Source organism: Microtus ochrogaster, unplaced genomic scaffold, assembly GCF_000317375.1.
Source record: "Microtus ochrogaster isolate Prairie Vole_2 unplaced genomic scaffold, MicOch1.0 UNK2, whole genome shotgun sequence".
NCBI lineage: Eukaryota > Metazoa > Chordata > Mammalia > Rodentia > Cricetidae > Microtus > Microtus ochrogaster.
In genome coordinates, this window is record NW_004949100.1 from 17,872,189 (window position 1) to 17,885,441 (window position 13,253).

The window sequence follows — 13,253 nt, forward strand, 5'->3', positions numbered from 1 at the left end:
GAGTGCTGGGATTAAAGGCGTGCACCACCATCGCCCGGCTCTGTGTAGCTTTTGAGCCTGTCCTGGAACTTGCTTTATACACCAGGCTGGCCTCAAACTCACAGAAATTTGCCTGCCTCTGCCTCCTGAGGGCTGGAATTAAAATAAAGGCATGCACTACCACCTCCCAGCTGGAAGAAGGACTCTTAATTGAGAAGATGCCTGCGCAGATTGGCCTGTAAGCAAGTCTATGATGTCTTGCTTAACGATTATGTAGAAAGGCCCACTATGAGAGATACCACCCTGGGTTGTATAAGAAAGCAGGGTAAGCAACCCATGGGGAGGAAGCCAGTAAACTACACTCCTCCATCTCTGCTTCAACTCCTGCCTCTAGGTTCTTACCTTGAGTTCCTGCTTTGAAACAGACTAAAAATCAAATGTACCCTTTCTTCCCTGAGTTGCTTTTGGTCATGATGTTTACACAGCAACATAAAGCCAACTAAGATAACAGGCATTCTTATTGGGTGAGACAAAAATCTCAATTCAGTTTGGATTTGCAGTTCTCTGATAGATAAAGATGCTGAATATTAGACATTTCTATTTCTTCATTTGGAAAGTATTTGCTCAATTTATTTCCCTACAGGCACTATCTTCATTCCAAACTATGTACTGGTATTAACACAAGAGTAATTAGAGCGGTAGAAGGAGGGGGGAATCAAAGTTCAAAGCTAGCCTTAGCTGAATAATGAGTTCAAAGCCATCCTGGGCTACCTGAAACCCTGTCTCAAAAAAATAAATGGCCAGAAATTAGGGGCCCACACTATTATTCCAGAGGACCCAAGTTCACTGCAAGGACAGTCAGGCAACTCACCACCATCTGCAGCGCCAGCTCTAGACTCTAGACTTGTAAAGTCTAGAGGATTTGATTCCCTCTTCTGGCTTCTGTGGCCACTGCACTCATGTGCCATGCATTTATGCAGATACAATTAATTAAATGTTTGATTTACTAAAAAATTCAGAGGGTTGACATTGTGGCAAGGACAAGGAGGTTGCAAGCACTTGTAAAAGAACTATTGAAATGGTATACCTAGAACCCAAGCTAGACAAGGGAAAACAGAAAGAATGGCGAGTAAATGAAGGAAAGTCAATGGTGGGCAGACCTGAGGTTGAAAAACTACTACAAAGGAATGCTTATGAGCCTTAAATGGGCTGATAGACACAGAGGAACTGATCCTCACACAAAACCACTGTCAGGCAGAATTTCCAAATTCAGTAAGTAGTTTGACAGTATTTTACAAACTAAACAGAATATTAATCAGACAACTGAAAAAAAGAAAGGAAACTGCTTCACTCTGGTCTGCAGGGACACAGTGGCAGAGGCCTTTAACCCCAGCACTGCAGGGGGGTAAAAGCAGGTACACACAGAGAGTCCCAAGACAGCCAGAGCTATATGGAGAGGGATTCTGTCTCAAAAGAAAAAAAGTAGAAAAGAAGAATCTGGGACAGGATGTAGTTCAATGGGAAGGAGACAGCTAAGCATGGTTGATATCATGGGTTTCAACACCAGCACCACACATACACACACAAAAAAAATATTTTAAAAAGTTACTTTTAGTATGTACTACTTCACCTATATACACTTTTTTAAAAAGGGAAAGAAATCTGATGCTCCAAAACATAACTGTTTTCTTTCAAAACACATCTACACGATTCAACAGACAGATGAGCACTGATACGAGACAGAAAACACTAAAGGGGAAGCACTCTTAACTGACTCACGATCGACAAACACATTTGTCCTTATTACATGCAGTCACAGGCATAGTCTCTGCTATTTGTAAGCAAGGCAGAACTATACACGTCCAACTTTAGTGCAGCATATTTAACAAATGAGTAAATCTCAACACACACTGTTAATTTACTGAATTCACACCTTGGCAAATGGTATAGCATTAAACGACATAAATGAACACATAGCTTTCTCTCTTCTCAAAAGGTCCGTTTTAGTATGTATGTTCAATATTAAATTGTTACTACCTACATTACCAGATTTTTATTAAGTACATAGGACCAAAACGAGAGCTTGCTGAAGTAGTTTTTTAAGCAGTATAGCAAACTCTTAGTTTATGCTTTTACTTTAAATGATATAAAACACTACTCTCCATCCCATACCTTGCAAAAAGGACTTTATTTTTCTTCCAAGAAAAAAGATACCTGCCTTATTTCAAAATAAATACTTGGTTTATTTCAAAAATATTAAGTATATGTAAAAGAATGATTATACTATTTGTACATGGTAGTATACAATGTCACTGAATATCCAGAAATTCAGTAAGTTAATACTATTACTATTTTATTATAATAGTTCGTTTAGGTTAACTCCTAGAGGGCTGGAACACCAATGTAATGTCTAACCAGTATCAGACGAGAGAATGGTCTCCACAAGCAACCTTGGAAATCTGTCACCAGCATTAAGTTGCTTAAAATGTTCTGTCACTGATGAGTTGAAGGCACAGGATGCAAACTTATCGATTCCAAGGATGACACTGAGCTGGCCAGCATAATTAATTAAATAAGCTACCACCAAGGTTTTATCTTAATAACTGAAAAAAGAAATTCAAATCTAGAATGAAATTTAATAGAAATAAAAAACATTTTTTTCCTTAGAGAAATCAGGACAGGATAACTGAAAACTCTTAGGGAGAATAAGAATAAATTGCTGGGGAAATACCCAATCCCAACGATATTAGCTAAAGTCAAGGACAAAGTAAGTTTATAGACCACCATATCTATAAAACAAAAAAAGAAGAAGAGGAAGAAGTAGTAGTAGTAGTAGTATCAACACAGAGCAAGAGATCAGGAAGGAAACTTATTTAGTAAGGTCTTGGGTTCAGAACTTTTTGCAAGAAGCCTTGATATATACACAACCTTCCAACAGCAAAAATGCAGCTGACATAAAAACTACGGTCACACTATTACTACCTGTGGCCACGGGCTACTGCTCTAGTGTCTCCTATGGTCAACACTAATGGAAAGCCTCTACTTCACTTAGGTAGTATTTATATACTATGCTCAAGTGTGGGGACTAGATGTCAAAAGGAATCTACAAACACTCGAATTTGATCAGGAAAGTGACCAAAACAGCAAGGAAGGTAGCATAATTGAATATTTCTTAGAAAGGGAAAGGTATCCTGGAGGCATATTATCTTAAGCTGTACTGCGTATTTAGAGGTAAACAGTTTCAGTAATGCTTTGAAGGCAAATTCGTAGGCCAAAAGAATCAATTTAACGGAAACCCATCCGAACTTCAAAGAAACTACCCAGCAATCTACATTGGTGCAAGACAGTGGTGGAGAGCTAACGGAGTCTTCAAGCACAAGGAACGTCATTGAGTTCAAGTTGGATGATAAAACCTCTAAGAACCTGATCAATCGCTCGGTTATGTTGGCTCATAAATTGGGATCACATTAAAATTAATGTCTATCTTCGGAGGTGGAAGTGTACAGGGGAAAGAAAAGGAGAAGTCTTCAGAAAGAGAAACAAAGGCGAGGAGGGGGTTTATCACTTCAGCATCTGCTCACCCTTCACTCTCCGTCCCCCACCCTTTCCCAGAGGCCGTACCCCCATCTTTGAGGGATCGAAGGTCACCGTCTTCAAAAGCCCTTCCAAGGGCTTCCCCCCAGGGCACAGACAGCCTGGCAGACACCACTTGAAGACACGGGGAAGCCAGAGGGAGACGCGCAGGGTTAGGACCGCATCCCTCGTCCACCTCGAAGCCTTGACCACCTCGTCCCCACCGCCACCCCGGCACCTCACCTCCTCCGGGCACACGGGAAGGACGCCAAGTCAGACAGCGGGGAAGATGGCGTCACTTGTCAGAGCAGCAGCACTCGCCTCCTCCTGGAGCCAGCCCGGGTTGCACTCAAGTCGAGGGTCCCCAAGCAGCTCCCAGGACCGACCCAAGGCAGCGTAGAAAATCGGCCAATTCCCGCACTGGCACGACCCGGCGACCCGAACTGGCGCGCCCGCACTTCCGGTAACTGCGGAAGTCCCGCCCTCAGACACACTTCACAACCCACAGTCCGGAAGCCCCGCCCCACACCCAAGGCTGCGGAAGCTCTTCCCTGATTTCCTTCGCACAGTCCCACGAGCCTATCGAGCGCGGCCGGTCTCCTGTTTCGGCTGGCGGCTTTGGCGCAGGTTCCTGGCGGCCTCCACTGTGGCCTAACTGTGAGCAGAGCCAAGACCCAACGAGTGACTGCGGGAGAACGAGTATGACGCCCCCTGGTGGCGTAAGCAGGCCCAGCACTTCCCCTGTCAGGCGCTTCCACAAGATGCCAGACACAGTTACTGCTACACCCCAAACCCTAAGCCCTACAAACACGGTAGTACATAGGACCCTTGCAGGAATGGTTCCCGGGGACCCTGGAGCGTCGGTAACATGGAAAAGCACACGCAGTCTTCGGAGCCGTGGGTACTTACCACTGCAGGTGTTCCGGTGAGGGATCCACGGTCAGGCAGGTTTTAAGTCCATCTGTCCTAAAATCTCGCGCAAGCCCAACGACTGGAAAGGAAAATAATCTATTCAAATGCAAGGTCAAGGGTACTCTAACTTAATGGATTTCAGGATCTCTCAAATCCAACCCGCTTTACAAGCTGACTTGCTGGGTACCACTTCTCCGGCAGCTCTGTGGGAGCCCTGCTATCTGGCTGCAGGAGAGTCTGATGGAGATAGAACTATTAATATTTCAGCTTATCTGCAGAAGATGACTCACCCAGTTTCCTTCTGAAACATCTGATCACCATTGGCTAAGAAGAGAACACAGAATCAGCTGTTCACTGCAAAAGGTGGGACTTGAGAGCTACCCTTTTTTTTTTTTTTTTACTTTAATCTAGGTTGGGAAGACCTACATAACAGACTGGAACCATTACATAAACAGCCTCCCTGTCTTTACGAGCAACTTTAACAGGGTGTTTAAAACTCACTTAAAGGAAAAGAATGAACGTATTTCCCTCCTATGTAGGTCAACATTCTTCCTCTTCCTATAAAATAGAACTAAAGGTTAAGGTTCAAGAAGCAGTAATACAATATGTTTGTTGGAGAAGAAACAAATTTATCGTATTTGGAGACTCAAATAACCAAGGCATTCTGTACAAGAAAATTGGGGAGGGGAGGGGACTGCTGTCTATTAAGTATAATAATCAAAGCTTACCACTAGAAATAATTCTATAAAATGAACTGAGAAAAAGATTCGATTTCTCAGGGAAGATATTGTCAAACTTAGGGGGCTGTGCTATTTAAATAAAATTTTATTTAGTAACAATGCTTAAGATTCTGCTACTAGCAGTAGCGAGCAGAAAGAATTATGAACCGCAATTCCATACCCAAGTATCCACTAGGTGGCTTTGTTTACAACAAAGCAGCCTCATTTAGATGTCACTTAAGATACTGTTAATGGAAGTACACTCTATCTTTGATATATTTAGAGTTCCACCAAGAAAGGAAAGAAAAGAAGGGCTAGGTGCTCATACAGAAGACCTAGGTTTGATTCCCAACACCCACATGATGGCTCACAACTGTCTGTAATTCCAGTTCCAGGGGATCCAGTGCCTTCTTCTGATCTCAGGTATGAGGCACACACATGGTGTACATTCATACATATAGGTGAAATACTTGTACACATAAAATAAGAAAAAAGAAAAGTTTAAAGAAAAAAACAGCCTAAAGTTACAGAGTAAGAAGCAGAAATGAAACTCTTCTTTGTGCATAATATTAGCCATTTAGAAGCAGCTGTATGAATCTGAGTTGCATAAAAGAGCCTATGCATGTGTACTGAACTACTGTGCATTCAGAATCCTACATTTCACCATCTCAAGAGTGTACACAAAGATGTCATTGTGGAGACATAGGAACTGAACTTAGGTCCTCAAGAGCTTAGCTATGAGTCCATATAAAAACAAGTTGCATCTTCCAACAGCAAAGAAATATTACTGTTATACAGGGATGAATAGGGGAAGGATTCCAAGGTACAATTCCCAAGTCTCATCTCTTTGCATATTAACCATGTGGATGTAGCTGTATCACTCTGAGTTGTATACAGAGACCACTACATACAGGAAAGACTTCTGTTATACATTCAGAATCATGCATTTGGATTGGATCAAGCAAGACCAAAGTTCAGCATGGAAAGCATTAAAGCTTATAGCTCCATATCCATCTGCAGTACATAGTGGAGCCTGGACAGCCTTTTGTAGTTTACATGCCTCTCTCTTGGGCTGGTTCCAGTCACTATGGCTTTCTCTAGTAAATACTCCATTTCTAGCATCTCCCACACTCTGGGGTCTCCGTTGCAGCTTGAGGTTCACATTTACGGCTTCCTATATCACCATGCAGATACTGAGCACTGCCTGTGCTCTGGGGCCTTCCTTTAAAATCTTGGTGGAATCCTCCATGACCACATTGCTCTTGCATCCTGTGAGCCTGTAAAACCAGCATCATATGGACAATGCCAAGTTCATCTGCCCAGATCCAGACCCTTTGGATCATAGCAGTGTTGGCATCAGTTTCTGAGTAGCTGGACCTCAGAAAAGTATTTCTTCAGGTGGCCCTATACCTTGTGGCTCTGCAGTAATCTCGGGACAGTCAAAACGGGTTTACAGTTTTACACCTGCGTCCATGCTGGAAAGAGTTACCAAAATTCCTTGAAGGCATTTTTTACTATCCCAGTGCAAATTGCAAGATCTCTTTTCATTTTGCTTGTGGTTTTGTTTTGTTTGAGATGGTCTCAACAGGCAGTGGTGGTGCACACCTTTTTTTTTTGTTTGTTTGTTTGTTTTTTGTTTTTCGAGACATGGTTTCTCTGTGGCTTTGGAGCCTGTCCTGGAACTAGCTCTGTAGACCAGGCTGGTCTCGAACTCACAGAGATCCGCCTGCCTCTGCCTCCCAAGTGCTGGGATTAAAGGCTCGCGCCACCACCGCCCGGCTGGTGCACACCTTTAATCCCAGCACTTTGGAGGCAGAGGCAGGCTAATCTCTTGAGTTCAAGGCCAACCTAGTTTACAGAGCAAGTTCCAAGAGAGCCAGGACTACACAGAAAAATCCTGTCTGGAAAACTGAAACAGAAGACAGAGGTGGGGGGAGAGGAGGAGAGAGGAGAGGAAGGACATTTTCATACATATATATCACTATAGTTATTCTTATTAAATCCCTTTATTGCCCTTCTGTGCTCCTCCTATCCCCTCATTGGTCTCCTTCCTCTCCCCAAATAGTCCCTACTGGTTTCATTTTATGTATATTCTATTATTTACCCCATTGTTTAAACTCTCCTCCTTTAAACTGCAACCATAGTCCGTTCTACTTATACGCCCTTCAAAAATGTGTAAACATGTGTAGATGGATTTAAATATAGATTCCACATATGATAGAAAGTATGGTACGCTTGTCTTTCTGAGTTTGGCTTATTCTGCTTAACATAAAGATCTGTGGCTACAAATATCCTTAACAACCACACCCTTCTGTGCCTCGGACATTGACTTGCTGCTCTTCTGGCCAGACTGCCTGCTTCTCCAATCTTTCTTCTCTGCTTTTGGCTCCCAGTTCTCACTGAAAGTATGTCTTAAAACCCTCCAGTCATGACTATAATATAACCTGAATACTAAGCTGTCTTCAATTTTCTCTCCTGAGTTCATTACCTTTGAACTTAGTACCTTAGAAAGTCTCAGAATGCGAGGAAAATATAGATAAATTCTTAGCTAGAATATAAGCTTAGCTTGTATGATACCCAATGTAGTATTTGAAATTTCTATTAATACCAGAGGCCTACAGAGCAGTGCTTCCTGTCTGCATTTCTGCTACATTCTGGTCTTCAGAGTTCACACCAGAATAATATAACATTCTAGGCTTTTTCTAGACTACTTCTCCAAACTCTTACAAATTTCTCCTGCAAAATACCAAAAACTTAACAACCATATTATTACTGGGTATGGTAGCTCAAACTATAATTCCAGACCTTGGAAGCTGAAAAGGGTGATTACCAGGATATTTAGACAAGCCTGGGCTACACATAGTTCCAGGCCAATCTGAACTATAAAGTGACCCCCACACATACATACACAAGCAAAACCTGCCAATGTTGTCAGATACTCACAGCAATGATTGTGCTTCCTCTACTTACTAGCGTTTGTATCTCTATCACCAAATATCTGAAAGAGATAACTTTAACTTGAAAGGATTTGTTTGGACTCATGGTTTTAAAGGTTTCTGTCCATGGTTTCTTGGGCTCCTGAGCTTCTGCAAAAGCACGTGGAACGGGAGGGTCATGGTCAGCTATAGCCTTAAAGGTATGCCTTCAGTGACCTATATTCTCCAGCAGGTTGCCTTCCTACCCAGGAATACCATTGTTATAATCTCCCACACATTAGGCCACAAGCCAACCTTAAATGGCAACCTCAGATGGCATTTTTCAGGCACTATCCCACCTTTCACTAAAGAGGAGGTCTCTCTTGGCCTGGATAGCATCAGATAAGCCAGGCTGGTTGGCCAGAGAGCCTCAGGGATTTATCTGTCCCTTCCTCCCTAAATCTGAGTTTACCAGCACACCCCACCATGCCCAGATGGTTTTGTTTGTTGATTGTTTTTGAGACTGGTTTCCCTAGGTAGCCTTAGCTAGCCAGAACTCACTCCTAACTCAAACTCATAGAAATCCATTTGTCTCTCTCAGCCTCTTGAGTGCTAGGTTTAGGGTGTGTGCCACCACACCTGGCTCACCCATATTTTTTATGTGGGTTCTGGGAATCAAACTCAAGTCCTCATGCTTTCACTTAAACATCAAAGCCATCTACCCAACTCTCCAATGCTGTGTTTTAAATACATATTTCAAGAATATTCTCCACCATGCCGGGCGATGGTGGTGCACGCCTTTAATCCCAGCACTTGGGAGGCAGAGGCAGGCAGATCTCTGTGAGTTCGAGGCCAACCTGGTCTACAGAGCTAGTTCCAGGACAGGCTCCAAAGCCACAGAGAAACCCTGTCTCGAAAAAAAAAAAATATTCTCTACCACCATAATCTATCTATCTCTCTCTGTCTCTCTCTGTCTCTCTTTCTGTCTGTCTCTCTGTCTCTCTCTGTCTGTCTGTCTGTCTGTCTCTCTCTCTCTCTCTCTCTCTCTCTCACACACACACACACACACACACACACACACACACACACACACTGCGTGGGTTTTCCCCTCTTCCTAAAGGATTCCAAATATTCAAAGAGAATCAACCATCCTGGTGGCTCAGGTCTATAGCCACAACTACTCTGAAACTTGAGATGGGAGGATCCCAGGTTCCCTGCATGTCTAGGCTATAGAGTGAGTTGAAGGCAAGCCTAGGTAACTAAATGAGAACCTGTCTCAAAGTTTATAAAAGTGGAAAGAAAGAGCTGGATATGTAGTCTAGTGATACATGCTCACCTGACATGCATGAGGTCTCAGGCATGATCTTCAACCATGGGTAAAAGAACACCTCTCCAGCTCCTTGGACTCTACTCATTGAATATTTCTCAAACTGAGTGTGTTAATTAGCTTTCCATTGCTGTGATAATATACCTGAGTAAACAGAAAATGATTATTAATTTTAGCTGATCATTTCAGAGGTTACAGTCCATGGTTACTAAGGCTGCATTGATTTCAAGCCTGTGGGGACAGAAAGGCAGTCATCATGCTAGAAATGGCATGAGAGGAAAACTGATCACCTTACTGAAACCAGGAAGACCATGGCCAGAAGAAAGATCTTTGGGAATGTGTTTCCAGTGACCTAGTTCCTCCAGCTATGCTCTAGTCTGAAAATTTCCATTATCTCCTAACATATTCCTTCAGTTTCCAGTGAACTAAGGGGGTTAATCCACTGATAAAATCATAATGGTTATGATCTCATGACCCCAGGCTCAACCTCTGAGTACTGCTGTGTTGCTACACTGGGGACCAAGCCTTTAACACATGACCTTTGAGGGACATTTTCTATCCAAACCATAAGCAATAAGGAAAAAGAATTTCCATATATTTATGTTTCTTTTTTTTGTTTCTTTCTTAAGATTTTAAAAATTCAGTTTATTGCTTGAATTATTCTACCACCTTGTTTCTTGCTTCATCCATAAAACATAAAATACACAAAACTACTTACAATGCAATGATGTAATAGTTGAAGAAAACCTCTGAAATCATGCCAAAGGTTCAATATGTACAATGCAATCATATGTAATTAGGAAAAAAGCAATTATGTAATTTCTAAATTCATATATTCATCTGTTTATGTTTTGAACCCTGTACTCCCATTCTTGGTACTGTTGGTTGGACCAGAATAGGGTTCGGATACAAAGGCAGATACATGAGTCTAAATCAAGCAATCCGTAACAAAGGCCAATTCAAAAAGAGGGCAAGACTTTCCAGATTAGTCCTCTGCAAAGTTTAGTTAAAACAGAGGGCATCTACCAACTGAGTCTAAGCTTGAAAGTATCTGAAAAGCTGAGGAATCCCCAGGAAGGAGACTATAGCCATGAAGTGCTGAAAAACTCAAAGGCTAGTAATCCAGTTAAAAGTTAGGAACTGTTTCTGAGTTTCCCTGAAATATTAGAGACTAGCAATATCTTTCTTCCAACCTTCAAAAATAACACACTGCTAAAGTACCTATCTGTTCGTGGGAACTTTTACTTCCCTTCTGTCTTTACAACCCTTGTCTCCTTTTCTAGTGGTGTTTTGTTCAAATAAGAACAAGCATGGCACATTAAAATATTTCAAGCTAGGCATAGTGACTCATGCCTGAAATCACAGCAGTTAGGGAGCCCGGGCACAAAGGTTGTAATTTCAAGATCAGCCTAGGGCTACATCACATATCAGGCACTTTGCTCTGCAATGGAGAAATACTACTAGTTCAAAGCGAGCCTGAGACTACATGATATTTCAGGCACTGACTGTCCTTGCAATAGAGGAAACACCATTAGTACAAGGCTAATCTGGATTATTTATGTATTTTCAGTTTAGCAAGACCTTGTTGTCTTCAAAAACTCCAGTCACAGGTCATGTTAGGTCTTTGGGAAAATGCTCCCTTTTAAAAGAAAATTTAACTTTTATATGAAAGAGTGTTTCCCTGCATTTATATATATGCATCACACGTGTGCCTGGTGTTAGTGGAGCCTACGTGTCAGGTCCCCAGAACTACAGTTACAAATGGTTATGTGCCATGTGGGTGCTGGGAACTGAATCCAGGTCCAGTGCAAGAGCAGCCAGTTCTTCATGGCTAAGCCATTTCTCTAGTGTGCCTCCCTCCCCATCTTGATGGGAAAAGCTGCAGGGTCGTCTAGTTCACAGAGTCTTCTGATAGAAAAAAAAAACCACTCTGCTTAAACCATTTCAAACAGCTGTATCTGGAATAATGCCTACAAGAGCCATGCTACAGGAGTAATAATTCAGCAGTGCACAGCTGTTGCTGTGAAGCTTCCTCATAGTGCCCATGGAGTAGTCAAAGTGACTGGCTACGTGGCTAGTTGACTGGCAGTCCTTTGTTCAAAGAATTCTAAGCACCAGAGAGGGGGTATCTGTTAATTAGGCAACAACCCTCACTTCCCATTTCAGCTAATATAAAAGAAAAATAACATAAAAAGGAATATTTACAATAAAGGCTTATTATCGCCATTATCAGTGACTTAATAGTATTTAGACATGTTTTAACAAGGCTTCATTCCCGTCCTCGACCCACAGGGAAAGGTGCCTAATGTGTCTCAAGATTATTGGTGATATTAATGTGATTGCATAATATAATGAAATATAAATAATGAAATGTACCAACATTTGGAAGACTTGCTTAATTCAGTAACTAATTTTCCAAACGACCAATGCATATTATGAAATCATGCATAGGAAATATGTATTTAAGTTTACAACTAAAATCAGTGAATTCTAAAGTATCAGTATGAAATGTTCTCTTAAATTTCAAATTCTTTTTTTTTTTTTTTTAAATTTCAAATTCTTGAACCAGGTCTAGTGGTGCATGCCTGTAATCCCAGCACTAGGAAGGTGAACTCTGTAAGTTTCTGGCCAGTCTGATCTACAGAGTTCCAGGGCAGTCAGAGCTACAGTGAGATCCTGCCTCAAAAAAAAAAAAAAGAAAAAAAAAAGAAAAGAAAAAGAAAAGAAAAGAAGAAGAAAAGAAAGAGTGAGTTCCAGATTTCAAAATGGGAAATAACTATTGCAAAAAAAAGGAAAGGAAAGTCAGCACGTGTGCTTGTTTTATCAAAAAAATAACCAGGACTGGGAAATGGCTCAGTCAGTAAAATTCTTGCCATTCAAATACAAGGATCTCAATCTGGATCCCCAGAATCCACATAAAAACTGGGCCTGGAAGTGTACTTATATCCTATAGTTTGTCATGTAAAACGTTCTTCATATATTTTAGCTGATACAACACATACAGCTCAGTGTCCAGAGTATCTAGAGACCAACAAGTTTGAGAACTGTGCTTTGCACTGCTTAGCTGGCAAATTCAAGATAATTAAATTCCACAAGCATTGGGCTGGGAAGAGGGTTGGGCAAAGTGTGAAAGCATTAAAAAACTGAGTTCAAATCCCCAGCATCCATGCATAAAACCAGGCATTATCAGTGTATCTATAATCCCAAACGGGGAAGCAGAGCATGAGGAGTGGCTGGCTATCCAATCTCAACTGTCAATGAGCTCCAATTTCAAAGAGATATTCTCTCTTAAAAAAATAAGATGGGAGGGGCTAGCGAGATGGCTCCGTGGGTCAAGGCATTTACCCCCGAAGCCTGAATGAAGACCTGAGCTTGTTACTAAGGACCCGCGTGGTGAAAGGAGAAAAATAACTGACTCTCTTAGCTGTCCACTAACCTCCCCCAGAGCATTGTGGTACACCCACACACTCACACAAAATAAATAAATCTATAATTTTTAAAATGTTTACTCAAAAAAAAGCGAGAGGAAGGCATCATGTACCTGAACATATTACATACACTACACAAAAATTAAATGATTTGATGTAATAAACGAACTTTTTCCCAATTAATTATCTCATAATTATTAAACACTTATACAAACCTCATATAACCTGTAGTGAAAGACTGTGAACATATAACCTTGCTTTCCTAAATTTATTAAGAGTGGATTGCCACAGGATGGTTTAATGACTATCAATTAATCCAGTACAACTTTGCTGAACAATTTATTCAGCATTGCAAAGCAGCTTGGGAATTATTGCTGCAAACTTTTTTTTTTTTTTTTTT

General features: G+C 41.4%; 1 protein-coding gene across 5 annotated transcripts in view; it reads right to left on the reverse strand.

Moving 5' to 3' along the window:
• Wdr37 (WD repeat domain 37) overlaps positions 1 to 13,253 on the reverse strand; it is a 70,769-nt gene that overhangs the window by 56,871 nt on the left and 645 nt on the right. For 2 of the 5 annotated variants that reach the window (XM_013353130.2, XM_005365402.3), the window contains exons 2-3: positions 9,435 to 9,569; positions 4,462 to 4,543 (exon numbers count right to left, since the gene is read on the reverse strand). The gene's annotated coding sequence lies outside the window, so the exon portion shown is untranslated. Of the gene's footprint in view, positions 1 to 3,795; positions 3,985 to 4,461; positions 4,544 to 4,754; positions 4,833 to 9,434; positions 9,570 to 13,253 lie in introns of those variants that run through there. The other 3 variants (XM_013353128.2, XM_026788374.1, XM_005365403.2) reach the window with 3 other exon arrangements.